This window comes from Lissotriton helveticus, chromosome 2_1 (assembly GCF_964261635.1).
Source record: "Lissotriton helveticus chromosome 2_1, aLisHel1.1, whole genome shotgun sequence".
In the NCBI taxonomy this organism is placed as follows: Eukaryota; Metazoa; Chordata; class Amphibia; order Caudata; family Salamandridae; genus Lissotriton; species Lissotriton helveticus.
In genome coordinates, this window is record NC_136059.1 from 1,292,412,857 (window position 1) to 1,292,430,145 (window position 17,289).

Here is a 17,289-nt window from a genome sequence, read left to right on the forward strand (position 1 = left end):
GTCCGAGGAATTGGGGAAATTCTGTCGGAGTTTGGAGGGGTGCAAGTACCAGTCCATCATAGTCTTGAGATGGGCTTCCCTAAGTTCAGTGGAGTGACTGAAGCGGGAAATGTCGGCCCAAAGATGCGACCATTCCTCTTCAGAGATGGGCCGCTGAGCAGATTCTCCCACATGGCCATGTATCTGGGGTGCGGGCAGTCATAGTCGTAAGCAGGAAATTATAAATAAAGGAAATCACCCCTTTCATAGAGGAAGTTTTGGAGAGGAAGGTTTCAAATTTCGTGCCCCTCTCGTTTAACACTTTGTCCAAATGAAACACACAGAGAAAGATATGCTGTGGTGGGTTGTTGAGGTTGTGAAACCCACCATTAGACAAACCAATGTTGACAGAGCCTTAACAATCAAGGAACAATGCTGGATTTCTTGTGCTGGCACTAACAATCCCTCTATGGAATGGCATACCTTGGCATGTTTGACATGACTCTAGCTGTTCTTTATACAGCATGTTATTCAGTATAGTTCATGCAACTATTATCATTGTTCAGTTTGATTTGCCACTGTGATTTCTGTGTATTTAACACCATTGATCAATCTTAAATTCAATCATGTTCCACTAAATCTGATGTGTGTTAAAGAACTGTCATTAATAACATAATGTTGAGCATCTAAACTCTTATGATTAAATGCTGTATTACATGTTATATATGCATGCCATTTATTATCAGTGTGATCTAGGTATCAGATTTCTAACATTGACTCTGTAATCTGATTTTAGGGGGTCATAGTCAGAAAGAAACTGCTGTTACTGAGATCTTTGCCGTTTTTTGTAAGAAAGTTGTAAATCTGACTGTAAGCAATATCATTATAAGACGTGCAGATGATTTAGAATTTCTTTCAGGTATGTTTTTTTCAAATGTTAACTGTATTCTATGTTTTCCCCAGTTAATATAAATATAAATACCACTCTGTCCCTCCTTACCTTGGCAAAATTGCTCTTACAACGTATGACTTTTAGATATCGATTTTGTCATACACAGGGTTATAGACATTTCAAAATGGCCGCTGCCTTCCTAGAAATTGGACTATTTCCCAAACTTCCCCTGGGAAGACCGGATGTTATGCTTCTTAGTCAGCACCTTTAAATAGTAAGCGTTGAGGTCCATGCAATTTATGCTTGGATTCTCCTGCGTCAAATGTTGTTACCGACGAGTTTTCCGTGAAATGTAAGTACTTACTGCAGCAATCATAGTGCATGGGATTGGGTTTCTTAAATATGCTATTATATATTGGCAATGACAGTGGGCGGTAACTTTAGATCTGTGTGGCATCCTGTCAGATAAACGTTACTATTTTATTGGCCATGCGCTGTGCGTTTTAATTCCAATTCTGCTAACGGTGTTGGCCGAATTAGTCATGATGCACGGTTCGATAATGTCATTTCTACTGACTTGTGCCTCATAGTTTGATAAAACACTTTCGGCCGCATCTATTGTGATTTACGGCTCGACAACAGCTCCACTGTTTTGTGATATGAACTTTGGATGATGGTTTAAAATGTGATACCGCTCCGTGTATCAATAGCTGTAATTTAATAAAAAAATGAGTGCTAGATTTAACAACCGACGGCACATGTGTTACGCCACCATAAGACTTCCGGTGGTTTTTTCTATAAGAGGTTTAACGTTAGGTTCCTCTTTATACATATGATTATGGGCCCGATGTTATACTGTTACATAGTCGGGCATTTTTTACGTCTGGAGCCTTCATTGGCACCATTTCACGATTATCCTGTAAGCTGCTTCACATTTAACATGCCTTAGGGAATCCACGTAGTAGTCCCCATTGGTCTTGTATATGAAATATTTTTGACTGATTGAGTTGATACCGTATGGTGTGTAACTTAATCTACGTGTAATCACCATAACCGAGGTTATGTCTTTTGCACTTTCGTCGAAGTTAACTAGACGATTTTACATTATCTGTGTGACCTTCATGTTTTTTTTTTTACTGTTAGGTCATGGACACAGGTCTGGGTAGCATGGTTGACCTATGTCTGTGATTGTTTAATTCGGACTCTAGACACAATTGTGCCCGCTTCTTTAAACATTAATAGGGCTGTGAAAAACATAAGTCAGCCCGCATTGTGAGTGCTGTAGCCTTACTTGTGTGGTGTTAACTACATATTTCCTGTATGTTTTGCTTTGGCTATCTAGCCAGCATAAATAAGAAGAAAAACAATTTCCTTTGATTCGTGACTTAATGTTGTCTTTCGATCAATATCGCTGTAATATTTGGTCCAAGGAATGTTTTTTCATAGACCCATAATGTTACTTTTGACAGAATATTGAAAAACCATGCAATTAAAGAGTACACTGCCATTTATGCTGGGTCTCTTCACAGAATTTTTATCTGGACTGTGCGTCTGGTATGTTTCCTATTGGCAAATCATCTGCCTTTAAGGATATTGGCAAAACAGTGGATTCATGGTCATTCCCTGTTTATTTTTGTTCTGCTTTCATTAGCAATTTCAACGCGGTCCTGACTGCAACTTCAAGCTCTGGCCACATTTATTGTGTTTGCCTTTACAGAATTTATTTACAACAGAAGTAAGCTTTCCTCCCCTTCTCTTTTTTGTTAAGGTATTAGGGTGATGGTGGTGACAGACTTTCAGCATGTTTTCACCTGTGAATTGCACTAATGTTTTTTCTACACTAAATGTATGTCATATGGCACATGATTTTTTAATGCACAAGGATGTCCTTCTTTTTAATTGTAATTGGTTGATAGTACAATTATGTTTACAAAAAGTTGTAACACATTGTATTATATTAGTATAGGGGTCTTTTCTTGCAAAAAAACAATCGTCTTGATGATGGTCTAATGGACTGAAGCCAGAAAAAACCGAAACGTCGACTTCCTCATCAACTCCAAAGAAATGTATTGTCTTCTAAGTAATGTTTACTCTCTGTTGGAGAATAGTGGCTTTTTGATTATGTTAGGAGCTGATGTATGTTATGAACTGTTTGACTAATTGAATCTTACATCTGTTCATGACATTTTTTGCTGATCTGTTCCTTTTGAATGTACTCTTCCCAATTTTGATATATAAAATATAATCTTTTCTATACAAATAAGATTTCCCGTGTGCTTTGTATCATCAATCTACATTCAGTGTTGTTGTCCTTGGGACATTTCAGAGATTGTGTATGACTTACTCATAAATAGAATCAAATAATCACAAATTAACTAGAAATAAAATCCCTTGTAGACAGTCTTTCGCCTCAACTGCTTATTGCCCAAGCCTACAATGGCATATTGGGGTTACCAGATTTCTCATTGGATATCAATCCTGGCAGAGTTTGCGAGTACAGCCGTCACAAAGAAGTAATCTAAGCGGACGTGTTTACGATGTGGTACAGCGTAATAGGTGTTTCCTGGCGCTCCATTCCCTTTCATACACCAGACATTTAGAAGCCCAAAATCCTGTACTAGCCCATTTGTTGCTTTGAAAGTTTCAGCCTGATTCATGTACATGCCGTTTTGCGTGTCCCTAATAGCGAATCATAGCGATTCGCTATTGAGGACACGCAAAACGGCATTCATGTAGGAATTGCTACTTAAATAGCGATTCCTACATGTTCTTTATTTGCGAGTAGCAATTTGCTACTCGCAAATACTCCCCATTCATTCCTATGGGCCAAGAGGCCCATAGGAATGAATGGGGATTTGCGAGTAGCAATTTGCTACTCGCAACTAAGATAGCGATTTTAAGGGTGCCAGGGGTGTCCAAAGGACGCCCTGTAGCACCCCTAAAATGCACTTTTGGACAGGTGTTGCGCACACACATGTCCAAAGGACATGTGTGTGTGCTACATGCAACTTTGAAAAATGCTTTTAAAAGCATTTTTCTGAGTTTTTGCTATTTACCGACAGGTCTGACCTGTCGGTAAATAGCGGCCCCAAAAGTTCAAAATCGCTATTTCTTGATGTTTCATGAATAGCATTTGAGGAATCTCTATTAGAGATTCCTTAAATGCTATTCCTCGCATATTTGCGACTTCTTAAATAGCGATTTTTGCATTTGTTATCATGAATACCAAATGCAAAAATCGCACTCGCAAAGGGCCAGATTCTCAGAATCTGGCCCTTTGCGAGTGCAATTTACCTACATGAATCAGGCTGTTTGTCTTTTTTTCCCTGTATAGCAGTAATCGCTAGTTATGTCTACACTCCCAGGTAAGTGAAGATTAAAGTCCCCACAAAGAATCAGGGGTGAGGGCCATTGGGCTAGTTCAATACTAAGGTTGTTCAGCAGACAAGGATCATCGAGGTTATGGCCGTAAATAGAGCATATGGTTAAAGCCCGACCATCTAACCATAATTCCACAATCACCCAAAGACCACAAGGATCCTCTTTCACCCGTTTGCATTCCCCCCCCCATCCATACCTTTTCAGAACTGCCACCCCCCTGGTGGTAGTACCTTGTCGTGTACAACAAACTAGCTCTAACCCTAGATCTTTCAACCAGCCCCTGTTGTTCCATGCAATGTGGGTTTCTTGTAAACATAATAAATCTACTTTCATTGATTTAAGTATCACCCGCAAATGTTCCATGAGCCGACTACATATCTACCCATTATCACAATGAGGTTGAGTTATCATGACTGAAATGATTTGCTCCCTTCTGAGTATAAGCATAAGATTTGCTATTCCAAACAAGTCAAAACATTTAGTGAAGAAAATTGTAATCATACTAAATAAGCTGTTCCTATATAAACACAAAAATTTATTATTCCTTGCCCCCACAACCTACCCCAAACACCCTCCCCAATTATCCCACCCTGAAGCCCTTCCCCGACCACCCATGCAAACACCCAAATGAGGCAAAGGGACTGTCTAGTCCCTATTGGTGATGGAGCGAAAGGACAAGGTGCCTCCCACCGAAACCCCCCTACCCTCTAGCTGGAATAAACGTAATAAACAACAGAATCACTGAAAAAGGGAGAGTTGTTAATCAAACAGTCAACCCCTTAACAATACCTTCCAGCCATCCCACTATATTGATCCCAAGAATTCCTTTGCAGCAATTTCTGAGATAAAAAATACTGTTTTATCCTTAAATATAAGTTTAAGTTTTGCAGGATTTAATAAATATATTTGCGCCCCCTTAGCTTGGGATTGAGGGATCAGCTGGCGGAGATGCCATCGCAGCTGTACTGTGGCTTGACAGTAGTCTGGGCGCATAAAGAATTTGCACTCCTAGCCACGCCACTTGCGGTCTGGTCTAGCTAAGTCGTACAGGAACTCACGAAGTAGAAAGTTGTTCAAACAGATCAAAATGGCTCTGGGCTTGCCCTCTACTCCAGTCTTGCCCCTACGTTTCTGAAAAGGAAATCTATGCACCCTCTGCAAATCAAGTTCCCACTTCCACTTAGATAGTTCTGGAAATGCTTCCAAAAACAGATTGATGACAAATGGGCGAATGTCTGTCCCTTCGCTTCCTTCAGGTATACCTAAATTACAAATGTCATTCCGCCTTGATCTGTTTTCTAAATCAGTCAATTTCCAGGTAAAGTCATCCAGAAGAGACTGAAGGGAAGATAAGACAGTTCTTACTCATGCGGCGCACCGTATTCTGGAGTCTGCACACCATGTTCTGCAATCTGAGTCCTTCTGCCTTAGACTCCTCCCGATGTGACATTATTGCCTGGTATATAGTAGCTAAGGTGACGTTGTTCTGTATTGACTCTGTGGAGCACAAATCCTCTCCCTGTACTCCTTCAATGGCAGACCGTCTTTCATTGGGCCCTACACCGTAAGAATGAGACAGCAAAGGAGATCCATCATTAAGTTCTGAGAGACCTTTATGGGAGATTAACTGAGTGCCATTCTTCAGTTTTCTAACTGTATTAATACTTTCGAGGACCAGAAGACTGTTTTCATCTTCATCCGGAGGAGCTGAGCTGGTAACGCTTCTTTCATCAGGTCAATCCCCTTCAATGCTCCTGTTCTCAGAGTTATTATAGAAGACTGACATAGAGAAGAAATTTGTGCCAGAGTCCCCAGAATCCGGTTCTATTAGCGCTATTAGCGCTGCTGCACTACCATTCTCACATAAAACATTATCCACCTGATGCGCGCTACTGGAGCCAGCAGTGTCCAGAGCAACAGTGTCAGCATACTCCACTTCGCTCTCAATACACCTCCTGCTCCTGCTCCTACTCTTGCACTTGCGAACCTGGTAGGTTTTGTTGTGCTGAGGAGATGCCCATAGTTGACTCAATTGACTCAGATGATGAACTAATAGCAAGCAAGGCTGTAATGCTATTACCTAAAAGATCGGCACAATTGTCTCTGTTTATCATTGTCACTGTTTCAGCAGCCGGAAATGTCTTCCCTCTGGCTGAGGGTTGATTCTTTTTAAACATGCTCGGGATCTTCTTTTTGGCACCTGTATTATCTTTGACAGATCCAGCCCCGGGGGAAGAGAGCATGATTTTTAGGATAGTACGAGTGGTTGAGCCAGCTTCTTGCTCGGGTCTGTCCAGGGCACCCACCGGTGTCAAAGCATGAGCTGGAGCTGGAGAAGGGGAAAGTACTGCATTAGCTGCCATGGCTGCCGTGGCACGGGTCTTTGGGCAGCACCGGCGTTTTTCGGGCCCATGATTCTCGTGGCGCTCCGACTCCAACTCTGGTCCTGGTTTTCCACTACCTTTTTTGGTGGTTCTGCAATGTTCTCCTGAGGAAAGCCAGAGCCCCACGCTGTGCCACTCGACTCCGTGGCTTGCGAGGCAGATGCTGCGGAACTCTCACAGAATAGAAAAGAATCCCTCACTGCATCGCTCACTGCATCGCTCACTGCATCGCTCGACTGCAGCATCCGTCCAGGAGCCGCTGCGATTCTCTTACGCCACAACCCAGAGCTCTCTGTCACAACGCCTGCCGCCAAGCTCCGGTTAGCAGTTATATGGATTGCACGCCGATAGTGCAGTTGATAAAGTTGTGCCAAGTAAAAGAGGAACATTCCTGGAAAGGATTTGAGGCAGCGTTTAAGCAAACACCTCGCGATTATCTAGCTGTTAGCATCCATCAATGTTTAGTCAGTGTTTGATCTCCAGCAGACAGCTCTCCCTCGGGTCAGGAATATAGAGGTGTTGGACCGGTGGAGAGCACCTTTCGCCTGCCTCACTCGGACACGGTCGTGTCCACCATCTTGCCCCTCATTCGTTTGTGCAAAACATAATATCTACAACAGACTTTTTTCTACGTCTGCTACTGCACCATGCAATAGACTTTTATTAATCACTCCTAAACATACATCAGTAGTTTTCAAATAGTAAAGTCTACTAACCAAGTTTCTTATTTTAGAATGATATACAGCAAACATCCTGAAGTGATGGAAATGGCTTGTGCACATTTTCTTTGTTAGACATGCCAGTGAACATCCCTGTAAATCACTTTACTCTCTGACTTTGCATGGATCTAATCCTTGCAAAATTGCAATTTTTCGCTTGATACTTCAATCTGAAATTTCACTTAAAAGTTCTCAAAGTATGTCAATTGATTGCTGACAAGCACTGCAAGTACTACTACAATTCCACATGTTTAGTTTTTTTCTACATACAAACTATTGTTTTGTCTAGTGTATTAAGATAAATAACTCCTCTTAAACAAATGATTTCTCAACAATGCGTTCAATATTTTCCTTTTGCTTAAGTGCAGCACTAGTCCTGTTATATTTCTTGATCCGTTTTAGCAAATTCTGTACTACTCTAGGCCGAAATATTTTAGCTCATAGGCCCACATGCATCAAACTGATTTGCATTCGCAAACGGTGCGAATTGCAAAATTCGGCCGTTTGCGAATACAATTCTTTGTTTTGGGATGCATTAACCTTTTTGGCTTTTATGCAATTTAAGAAATCACAATTTATTTGTGATTTCTTAAATTGCGATTGCATTTAAGAAATCGCAATTTTGCGATTTCTTAAATGCAATGCATCATCTGAAAAAATTTGCGAATTCGCAGATTAGAAGTGTTAAATTAGCATGAAGTCAACCTTCATGGTAATTTTAGAAAAGTTTCAAAAATGCACAAAAGTGCATTTTTGACACTTTCATTTTATACTCGCACATGCCCTTGGGCATATATGTGTGAAAAATGGACTGTATGTTACATTTCAGGGGTGCAGGGGGGGGTCCTTTGGACCCCCCCCCCTGCACCCTAGAAATTGCATTCTCATTTTACGATTCCTTAATTGCGAATCGCAAAATGAGAATGCCTTCCCATTGATTCCTATGGGCCTCTAGGCTCATAGGAATCAATGTAAAGGGATTCCTTATTTGCGATTCGCAAAATTGGGAATCGCAAATAAGGAAAAATAAGAAATCGCAAAAATATATGTGAATTTTTAATGCATAGGTATTTGCGATTTCTAAATTGTGATTCCTTAATTTTCGCAATTGAGGAATCGCAAGTACCAACAATGATGCATGTGGGCCATAACTCCTTAACCCCTTCGACGCTCATGACGAGCTGGGCTCGTCATGCAGTAGCCTCCTCGCACGCTCATGACGAGCCCAGCTCGTCATGAATAATGGGGTTCATGAATTTCCAGCACAGGGGAAAAATCCCCATAGCATTCAAAAGGTTAAACTGTTTCTATCTTCTAAATACATTCTGTTTCCTTAGGATGTTTCCTACTGTGAGAGACTTATATTCCTTCCTTTTTCCCACTTGAAGATATAGTTCAGTTTCTACATAGCATTCTATTCTCATTTTACTTTTTCCAGATTCTTTTTTTCAAGAACTGCTTAGTACGCATACCAGCTTCTCTATTCTTGTTCTTCACATTATCCATCTTATGTTCTATTTTTTTATGAGTTTGAAGGTGGTAGTAGTGTATTTTCTGTTTCTTTCTTGTTCAAAGTTTATCAGCTGTTGTGAAATTTATTTTTAAAATAGAAGTGGATATCTAGAAAGCAAATAAAAGATACATTGACTTGTACAGAATGTACTATTAAATAATGATTTTGAAGAAAACTAGTTAGTACAAAAGTGATGATTTTAGTTTCCAAGTGCATATATTCAATCTACTGGAGCAGCACTGAGACATTTTTAAAGACCAGAGGACAGATTTTCAAGGAAGTGCCGCAGCTTGGCAGCGCAAGCCTTTTGGCTGCGCCATGCTGTGGCACTTCCAAAGCACAGGAATGCGACATATTTACAATAATATGTTGCATTCCTCTGCTTCCCCCTGCGCTGGCGCACAAACAGCTGCCATGCGCCGGCACAGGCACCGTAGCACCATGGTGCAAGGATGCCTGAGTCATGGGTAGATTGTTTTTGTGCAGGAAGGGGCACCTTCCTGCACAAAAAATCACTACAGGCATTTTCCTCTTTCAATGTGTGCTGTAGAAGTCAACACGCATTGAAAGAGGAAAAAATGAGGAGAATGTTGCACCTCGCTACGCCACCCCAAGGGTGGCGTGACATTCAGACGCATATCCTGATTTATGATTCCTCGTAAATCTGAAAATGTGTCTTTTTCCATGGGTGTTGCGTGGGAAGACCCACAGCAACACCCATGGAACACCCCTTTCACGTAAAGTGCTGCGTGTAAAGGGGATATATTTACAAGGACAGGAAAAGACACGCAGGGTGGCTATTCCTGGCCTTTTAAATATGTAGCAGTAACATGCTCCACCACTAAGTCACAAAAAGTGACGTACTGGTGACACAGGGGGCTTGTATATCTGCCCTCTAGATCCCCGGATGTATGAGATATTTGTACTAATTCTCCAATTCATACCTAACTCAAAGTGTCAGTGCCTATAAGAATGGGTATGTAAAAAAAGTATGTTGGTACATGGCTGCCTTTTTTAGTTACTCTTTGGATCTCTAAATATGTATGTAACCATCTGTATGGATCCCTTACTGGCTGTTTTAGTTAGTACTGGGGTAATTAACTGTGTGTGCCACTGCCTCCCATACCACTGGGTACATAAGAGCTGTAAGTGTGCAACAATGCAGTTTTAAGTATCTTTGCCAGCGTGTCAGTGGGTGTTTTAGTGACTCTTTCCTTTTTAAATATAGGTATGTCAATAGCAGTATAGCTTGGAGATTGGAGCTATAACTGAAAATATACCTCTGATAGTGTGCATATAACTAAATGAAACTTAAAAAGCATCTCTGATGTTTAGGGTCATATCTCTGGGGTCAAACCCTACGTACAGCCTATCTAAGGAGTGACATATGTAGTAGAACAGAACTTGGACAGTGAGCAAAATGTTCGGATTTTGAGTACAACTTACCAGAACAGCTGCATATACATGATCTACTTAGCAGACCTTGAGGTACTGGGTTTTTAAGAACCGGCACAGAACCGGCAACCCAGCGGTGTCAGGGTACACCCAGAGACCTCGAGTCCTTCCTGATTCAGACCACTGAAACTCAGAGTCTTCTAGGTGAAATCAAGGATCGATTTTATTGGCTGCAACCAAGGTAACAAGTGTCCTAGAAGTACAACACACGGGAAGTATATTCTCAGGAGACTGCTCAAATTTACAAAGTCAGGCTTCTCTTCTTATACAGAATTTTAAGCTTCAGGCAAACATTCTTGGTTTTACAGTAAATCATTGATATATTTTCAATACAAAGAAAAAGCAGAGTCATGATGACATGTCCATATTTCACTTCGTGCTGCCTACAACAAATCACCCGGCAAGGCCCAACATTTCATCAGATATCGGTGGACCCTCCATAAAACGGGCCCCTCCCCACCATAAAGCAAGTGAAGCAAAAAGAGCAGAGACAGATGCGAGCAAGATACGGCAGGTGTGTGCGCTGAAAATGGTTTTATGGCTTGTTGAGCCTTGATGCTATCTTGTTCGGCCACTGGGAGGGGAACTGACCTAACGAGTTCGGCCTGGGGCAATGGTTCCAACTTGCACAGGTCATAGGAAAGTCGATGAAGGTGTACGTGTCCTTTTGGGATTGAATCTGGCTGGATTAGGGCCTATGTTAAGGGCAACACACAAAATGGCTGCCGTATACAAAATGGAAGCCAGGGGATGAAAACGATAATGGCCATATCAGGGTGAAATCGTCACTCGAATATGCTGGAAATGCTTGTACATAGTGTACTCGTCATTCTCGGTCTTTTGATACCAAATTCGTCATGTTTCGACGAAGTTTTAATTCTCGAGTCCAGAATGATTACACAAGTCCAGAATTTTCAGAACCACAAACCCTCCTTTTGCCCTTACATAGGCAATTAATCTATCCTCATGTTAATCTGAGTCCAGATCTATATTCTTAAAGTCATTGAGATGTTGCTGTAACATCATTCTAGTACTCAGTTCATCTCTTGATACAGGCTTCCTTACACATGATGTGACACAAAGGCCACATATTGCAGGAGCACACTGCACGCATAGACAGAACAGGAAAAGAATGGCTAAGACCATCCCAATGACCATCAGAATTTTCCATCCCCAGGCGGATATCAGTTCCCAGAACCATCCCATTAACGACCAATCTCCTTTATCCACATGAATAGATTCGGAAATCTTATGTAGTTTGGAGATGGCCTGGTACACCGTTAGAGCGTTATCTGGGATGAAAACACAGCAACTCGATTGGATCAATCTGCATACCCCACCTCGGTCTGCAAGTATGACATCTAACGCGACCCTGTTCTGAAGGGTCATAAGTCGATCCGACTGGAGCTCAGCAGTCAAGTTACTAAGGGCACCAGCAGTTTCAATCACGGTGGACTCAACTACCCTTGTTAATTGCCTTATGTTCCTGCTGTTAGCCATGGACCCCCAGAACGGCAGAAAAACCTTTGCAAAGTCCCCAAATTCTTGACCTGCAGTGTCTTCTGTACTCAAGACACCTCTAACTATCCTTGTCCTGTGATAATCTGCCGCTGCTGTGTAGGTGTGGGGCAACAGAAATGAAACAAAACATGAGCCCGAAAAGTCAGGGGGCAACCATGTATAGGCTCTATCATGGCAGATGAAATAAGTACCCTTAGCTGCTAAAAACGCGGGGGAAGTCTGGGCTGCAAAAACATACGTTTTAGTGCAGATACTCTTCCCTAACTGAGCCCTGGGATTCATGCCATTACCTTGCAGACACAGATGACCCTGATGGGGTACAATCCAAATCGGGGAAGATCTCTTAGCTTGCTGTTTCTCACTCAGAGTAGCTCCATATCCAGTCATGTTCCATCCTATGTATATTAGTGTCTCATCTCTCGGGATAGTCTCATAAGAAATACCTTCCTTAATCATGTCTACTATACCCTTGACTAGAGCACTTTTTCTAGGATTGTCTGTTACAGAACGTAGGGGGTAGATTTCGTGTGCATATATGAACATTGTCCTATATGCCCATACAGAACCATTGTGACTGAATGGCAGGACCAGATAAGGGATACCTTTATCCGTTGTGTGAGGCATAAGACCGCACACCCAACAGTTAGTTGTGTTCATTACAAGTTGGTGTTGGTGCAAGAGCTGAACAAAGGAGTTATTAATGAACTCCAATCTCCTATTGGATTCATGGTCAGGAAGAGGGTGGAAAGAGTGAGAGGAAACAGTAGGAGGAGGTATGGGTGATGTAGTGGGTGCAAATGTTACATGAAAAGAGAATAAAGCGTAACTTATTAAAAATATCATCATACTGAATAACATACAAATACACAATATTAAAAAGCTTTTCTTTGTCATCACTTTACATAATTTGCGTTTAAAGTTCGTTGGTTTGGCAGGTCTCTCCATCTCGGAAAACTCCATCCTCTCTAAAGTGCTGCCCGCGACGGGTGGTTGATTCTGCTAAGGAATGCTTCTGTCAGTCCAGGGCAACTCCCTTAGACCAACCAGAACTGCCGACCTAACGTCGTCAGCTGCACTCAAAAGACTTTAAGCAATCGCGGCCCTAACAGCGGAATCCGGATGGCTGTTCGAAAAACAAAAAATAAGCAAGTTTTCTTCAGATGGGAGAGCTGCGCTTTTAAAAATACTTGGAAGGAAAAAAAGAATTACTTTATTTGTCCATAGGTCTCGGCCTAATTGTACCGTTGTTTTCCTGGTATGGTGTGATCCTGAAACAAGAGTTCAGGCTCTGTAGTGTTCATTCGCTTGGATGGTGGCACAGCCTTGTGCAAAATGTTCTCGCTTTCACATTCAGAGTTAGTTCCTTTTACACGTGCATCACTGAAAGGTATGACATGTGGCACGATTTCAGGTTCAGGGTCAGCGACACCCTTCTGGACCCACTGGTCATAAGGCAGAGAAAAAGGGATTCTTTTACAATGGATCCCGTGGATCCAGTTGGCCTTCCCCTCCACCCGAACGGCTGATCTTGTGGAAAGAAGGACGAGGTGCGGTCCGGTCCACCTGGGCTGGTCGTTTTTAGTTCTCTGGAAGTTCTTGACCAACACCCAGGATCCAGGGTCGATGGCGTGACCTGGAGTCTCAGAGACCGGAGGCAGGGTGTCGTGAACCTGTTGATGCAAAACACGCAATTTAGCCGTCAATTCATACAGATAATCAAGCAAAACAGGGTGTTCAAGCTCGCTGAACTTAGTGGGTCTAGGCACTCCCCATATGTTGGCTGGCCGGCCAAAAACTATCTCATAAGGGCTAAGTTTCACTCGTGAATGCACAGTCATTCTGGTGGACAGGAGTGCTAAGGGTAGAGCATCAGGCCATTTAAGACCTGTGCTCGCTTGGATTTTGGCCAGTTTAAGTTTTAAAGTGCCGTTGTAGCATTCTACTAATCCAGCTGATTGGGGGTGATTTGCAGCGTGGAACTTCTGCCGAATACCTAGCCCTTCACACACTCTCTTCATCACACGACCCACAAATTCACTTCCATTATCAGACCAGACCATTCTAGGCATTCCAAACCTGGTGAAGTACTCTTTCACAAGGGCTTTTGCTGTGGACAAAGCAGTGTTGTCTTTTAGGGGATAGGCTTCTACCCATCTTGAGAAGGCACAAACAACGAGTACGTATTTTAAATTGTTGCACCTCTCCATGTGAATGAAATCTAGCTGCAAAACCTCGAACGGATACGTAGGAGGTGCAAAATGACCAGCTGGAGTTGGGGTTCCCCTACCAGGATTGTGCTTCAGACATACCATGCAATTCTTGACGACATTCTCTGCACACTTGGGAATTCCTGAATTTTGCCATACTGGAGCCAACAACTCGCAAATCCCTTTTACGCTGATATGAGCCATTCCATGAGCCATTGTAACCACTGCAAGCACATATGCATCGGGTAACAACCATCTCTGATGCTCTGATAATTCAATCCAGCAACCATTTGCATCCATTCTACCCGTACTTTCTCTCCACGTGCTCAACTCTTTCTCTGTGGCCTCAGCTTGGATGGACTTCACACTCTCTATCGTGTCTTCACACATTCCAACATCACCAGTCCATCTTGCAGGGCCTGCAACATACATTCGGCTCATTACATTCCTTGCCGTTTCTTTCGCGATCTCATCAGCAAATGCATTTCCACGACCAACATCATCAGTCACCTTCTTGTGAGCACTACATTTCACAATCGCCATTTGCAGAGGCAAGGTCAGTGATTCAAGAAGCTCATTCACCAACTGACCATGCTGAATCTTAGCTCCATGCGAAGTCAGGAACCCACGTTCTCTCCACAATCGTCCAAAACTGTGAGCCACTCCAAATGCATACTGACTATCAGTGTAGATAGTCACTTTCATTCCTTTAGACAACACACATGCTCTCGTGAGTGCGATTAATTCTGCTGCTTGAGCTGAATTATGTGGCACACGTGCAGCCTCAACAATTGTATGCAAAGTCGTTACAGCATATGCTGCAGTCGTGTCACCATTCGGGAGCTTGAAGCATGAACCATCCACCCACAATGTACCATCACATTCAGCAAGAGGAGTATCGGATAGATCTGCTCTCCCTTTCGTCTCTTCCTCTGTTCTAAGAAAACAATCGTGCTGTTCTGAAACACCTGATTCCTCTACAATTGGCAACAATGTGGCTAGGTTTAAAGTATTGCACCTTTTTATGTGCACATGACTCGCTAACAATGTTAATTCGTAACCTGACAACCGAGCACTAGTTAAGTGCTGTGTCTTGGTTCTATTTAACAACTTATCTACTGCATGTGGGACCATCACGACTAGTGTATTATTCATTACTAGACCAGCAGACTGTCGAATAGAAACAGCTGCTGCTGCTGTGGCTCTTAAACAACTTGGCAATGCTCTAGCTACCAGATCCAAAGTCGACGAAAAATAGGCACATGGACGCTGCCTACCTCCAAACAACTGAGTCAACACTGACAATGCACAGCCCTCTTTCTCGTGGACATACAATGTGAAAGGCTTACTGTAGTTGGGGGTACCTAACACAGGAGCCGAACATAATGCTGTGCGTAATTCAGAAAAACTTTTCTGACACTCTTCAGACCAAGGAATGGGATTGGGTGTGGCTCTACATGTTAATGCCACCAAAGGTTTGGCCAATAACGAAAAATTTTGAATCCACTGTCTACAGTACGATGTAATGCCCAAGAAAGCACGCACTTCTCTCTGTGTTCTTGGCACACTCAATTTCGCTATTGCCTGAATGCTTCTGGGGTCAGTTTCCTTCCCTCCTTCGATAAGAGGTGACCTAAGTAGGTCACTTCTTGTCGACAATATTGCAGTTTGGAAAGTGACACCTTGTGATGAAAATCACACAGATGACGCAACAATGACAGCCTGGCCTTTTTACAAATTTCCTCAGTGTCTGCAGCAATGAGCAAATCATCCACATACTGAATAAGGGCAGCACCTTCAGGTAGAATAATCGTATCAAGCTGTGTTTTTAGAGCTTGACTATATATTGACGGACTTTCACAGTAGCCCTGAGGAGCGCGTTTAAAGCGGAAGCTGCGACCTCCCAAACTGAAGGAAAAAATATCCCTGCTTTCTTCAGCAATCGGAATGCTGAAGAAAGCATTCTTCAGGTCAATCACGGAAGACCAAGTGGCAGAAGCTGGAATCATAGTCAATAATGTGCTAATGTCGGGGACAACTGGGAATTGTGGCACAACTATTTTATTCACCTCTCTAAGATCAATCACAAATCTGTACACAGGTGGCTGAGAGGGATCAGTTCGTTTTAAAACAGGCAGAACAGGACTATTGCAAACGTTGCCTCGTGTTTCTTCAATCACATCCTTTTCAATCAATTCGTAAACGATCGCTAGCAAAGCTTTTTCACCTTCACTAGATATCCTAGTGTGGCATTTGAACATTGGCTTTCAATGTTACAACATATGGTGGTATTTCTAAAAGACCCACATCATTAGGACCAGAGGCCCAAAGGATATCTGGAAGAAACGACAATTCTGCTGGAAGTTTATCCCTCGACAAATACATGGGAGAAACCACTTTCTTACCTAAAGTAAGTCGTACTCCTGAAGGAGAACAGTACAAAGTCGCATACAATCTTTTTAACAAATCCAATCCTAGCAAGTTTTCGCCACAACCTGTTGTCAGAATAAGGGGTGCTTTGAATTCGCAAGGACCAACAGAAAGAGACAAAGGGTCAGAAATCGGATTTCTAACTGGGGTGCCAGAAAAACCTACAGAAATGTTCATTTCGCCAGACAAAGGTGCGCCAGGGAGTTTGGAGTGCATAATAGAACTCTTTGTAGCACCAGTATCCAACAGAAAAGGCTCTGACACACCTGATGTAATCACCTCAACGTAAGGTCCACTCTGATCTACTGGAACTGAAACAACTCCCTCTCCTTGTCTATGGCTGTCCTAGCAATCATTACCCTCCAAATACTCATCTCCTGTATAGTAATCATCAACATAGTATTGAGCTGTCCTGTCAGATGCGTTGTTCTGCTGATCAAACCTATTCATAGAATTTTGGGGTGGAAGGGGACGTGCGTTTTGGGGGACGTTTCCACGTCCTCTACCTCTAGGCGTTTGCTGAACACCACGACCTCTTGCACTAGAACCACCATTTGCACGCTGTAACAAAATAGGACAATTATACTTGAAATGACCCTCTTCCTTGCAATACGAACACTGGTTGGGGCCTACAGGGACACGTGGCTGAGTGTACTCGACTCTTTGCGAGTTCCTCTGATACTGTTGAGGCTGCTGAAAATTATTCTGATAGTTATTCTGACCACTATTGTTTTGTCCACCACCACTACGTGGCGGATATGCTTGCTGTAACAAAACCTTCGTTTTCAACTCCTTAGTTTTCTTTTCT

At 42.5% G+C, this 17,289-nt stretch overlaps 1 long non-coding RNA gene across 1 annotated transcript in view; it reads left to right on the forward strand.

The window, feature by feature from the left end:
* The first annotated feature begins 1,121 nt into the window (after positions 1-1,121).
* Positions 1,122-17,289, forward strand: part of LOC144819722 (uncharacterized) — a 228,749-nt gene continuing 212,581 nt past the window's right edge. Inside the window, exon 1 of the long non-coding RNA XR_013607534.1 lies at positions 1,122-1,223. This is a non-coding gene — a long non-coding RNA (uncharacterized LOC144819722). The remainder of the gene's footprint in view (positions 1,224-17,289) is intronic.